Genomic DNA, 3,228 nt, shown 5'->3' with positions numbered 1-3,228 from the left:
AAGTAACAATGTTGCGGGGGGGGGGGGGAGGAAGTAGTAAAGAAACCACGAGAGGAAGTGGTTAGAGACAAAGTGACCACAGAATGGGTGAGAAGTGGAAATATTTGTGTGTCAAGCACACATAATGTTCTTGCTGTGCCCCAAATTGTGTTTGCTGGCTAGACTATTGTTTAATTTTAAATTCCTAGGTAGGGTGGCCCCAGCCAACCTGAAAACACCTGAATGCTGTCCTGGAGCAGACGGGCTCCACTACAACGAACAAATAAACAAATATGTGATTGAGATGTAGGAAAGATGGAAAACTGGAGCAGTGCCTACTCAAGAAGACGCAGAACTGAAAACATGAAGGCGGTGACAGGTGAGGGGGGAGGTGCTGTCATTGCCCAGTAGAGTCAACGGGATGGTGTGCCACAGTCTGGAGTTTATGCAGTTGCAGACTCAGTCTCAAAACCTGCCGCGTGGCCCAGGGTCCCTTGGCTCTAGGCAATAAAGGAGGCCCAAGATGAGGAATGGTCCACATTCCAGACCTCCTCAAAGAACCACCGTGGTCCAAGATACCACCAGAAGCTATGTTGGTGTCAGTGGTCCATGCTGCTGCACCAGACCACAGTGAAGCCTGGGATCTGTGTGGACGTTTGCAGTTTGTGCAGCTTTCCAATGCCTCAGGCTTTGCTGCCTTAGGAAACCACGCTGATGTGGATGGCATGTGTAACCACCTGAGACTGTGTTGAGGTTCGTGGTCCGTGCAGCTTCTGAGGGCCATGAGGACCCTTCTTAGGGTCGATGGTCCTAATATGAGTCCATGTTGATGTCTGTGGAGGTGTTCCATTGATGCCTAGGTGTTCCAAAGATGCCTAGGGTAAAGTGCCACCTGAAGCCAGGTTAGTATCTGTGGGAGAAGGAGAACCGGCCCCACATGTCAGCGGAAGTTGCACAGTGGCGCCAACAGTGTAGTAGAAGAATGAGAGCCAGCCCTCTCCCTCATGGGCTCACAGCAAGACTTAGCTCTGCTCTGCTTCTCAGCTAATTTGCTTTTGGGCAGATACAGGTGGAGAAAGATGCAGGTGGAGATGGCTGTGGAGATCCTCCTTTGAGAGGCTGGCCACTTGAAATTTGACCATGCTTCAGTGAATATATGGACCACACAAAATGGGGTTGGGGTAGATTTTTCTGTTTGTTTGCTAGTTTGTTTGGGATTTTGGGGGGGTGGTTTTTTTTTGAGGCGGGCCTAGGGGGCAAACATGGGAAAACTGGGAAGTGAGCATGAACAGAGCAAATATAATTCTCAAATAATCAACAACAATAACAAAATTTTCTAGGCTTGTCAGGTGTAATCCTATAACTCCACCAACAAAGACACTAAAGTAGGAGGGTTGTTTCTTTTATTCAGTTGGGTTTTTTGTTTGTGTGTGTGTTTTTTCATTGTGGTTTTTTTTTTTTTTTTTTTTTCATTTTTTTCTGAAACAGGGTTTCTCTATGTAACAGCCCTAACTGTCCTAGAAATCACTATGTAGACCAGGCTGGCCTCAAACTCAGAGATTTACCTGCCTCTGCCTCCAGGGTACTGGGATTAAAAGCATGTGGCATCAAACCTGGTTGTCTCTAAAATGTTTAACTGGTTAATTAAACGCAACAAATTTAAAGAATTTTAAAACTATTTACATTTTTAGCTTTATTTTTCCAGGTGAATTCCAGAAGACATATACACGTGCACACAAATACATACACACACATGCACATGGTCACACATATACACAAACACACACATGTACACACATATACACACTCGTGCACACACATACACACACATACACATCTCCATGATTGTTATATCAAGTTCTGCTTTCTATTTGTTCTCTGTGCTTACAGTTTGTTCATGTCCTGATAGCTCATTACCTGACTATCAGGGGTCATGAACATCCAATGCAAATAAGCACAGAGCAAACCACAGCTTCATGAGTTTTCATGAGGCCCGTATATCTCTGACAAGATCTGTTCTTGTCAAAACCTGAGCCGCAGACAAGTCAAGACTCGTGGATGTTTAAAATGGAAGAACCCTAAGCCGGGGTGCCGTAGAGCCACTTCCCTAGAGGCCCCTGCTTTAGTGTCTGTGACAAGAATGGGAGGCAGAAAAGAAAAGGATTTTTTACAAGAGTAGTGTGAGAGGTGCTTCAAAACAATATGAGCTGGTTGTGGTGGTGGCACACACCCTCAGTCCCAGCACTGAGGAGGCAGAGGCAGATGGAGCTTTGTGTGTTTGAGGCCAGACTGGTCTTCATACTGAGTTCTGGGGCAGCTAGGGCTACACAGTGAGATCCTGTCTCAAGGGTGGGGGAGAACGGTTTAACAATTAATGGGTCAGAATAGGCCCTTGGGAAAAACAGGTCAAGCTAGATAATATTTTGTAGACAGGTGTAGAGATAATCTCTTATGCACTGTGTAAAAGCAAACACCTATCAATAAAAAGTCTATGGCCAATGAGCTGAGGCAAGAAATAGAAGGTGGGGAATCCAGCAGAGAGGAATTCTGGGATTGAGTGAGGTGTGCTGAGATTCACCTGGACACAGGAAGACCATCTCATAAATCTGAGGACCAGGTAACCAGCCACTTGGCAGGACTTAGACTAGAATAAACAGGATAATTAAGTTATAAGCTAGTTGGCCCAAGCTTATGGCCTAAGCATGTATTCATAGATTTAATTAAGTCCCGGAGTTGTTGTTTTGGGGAACATATGCTCAGGTGGGAAAGCCCTCAATTACAGACACATTTCTTTTTAGAATAACATTGTCAAAGAAACTATGAAGTTAAACTGTTTTGTACAATTGTGTTAATATCTTTGTACTACAATCTTCTTAAATACAAATGGAAAAGGTAGCTCAGCTACACAGTGAGTTCAAAGCTAGTCTGGTTTATATGAGACCCAATTTAAACACACACACACACATACACACAAGCTAAAAGAATAATTAGGGACTTAAAGGATTGGCCCAGTGGTTAAGAAAGCCTGTTGCTCTTGCAGACAGCCTCGTTTCAGATCCCAGCATCTTCTTGATGGCACAGTGCCTTCTGAAACTCAGATCCTTCTTGGCTTCTGTGGGTACCAGAACACACAGTGTACAGACATACCAGAATGGCACTCATACATTTAAAATAAAGTAAATAAACCATCAAAAATTTTAAAGAATGAATGGGAAAAGTCAAAAGAGGATAATTTTCACATTTTCAGTT

Source organism: Arvicanthis niloticus, chromosome 18 (genome assembly GCF_011762505.2).
Source record: "Arvicanthis niloticus isolate mArvNil1 chromosome 18, mArvNil1.pat.X, whole genome shotgun sequence".
NCBI lineage: Eukaryota > Metazoa > Chordata > Mammalia > Rodentia > Muridae > Arvicanthis > Arvicanthis niloticus.
Note: the sequence above shows the minus strand (reverse complement) of the source record.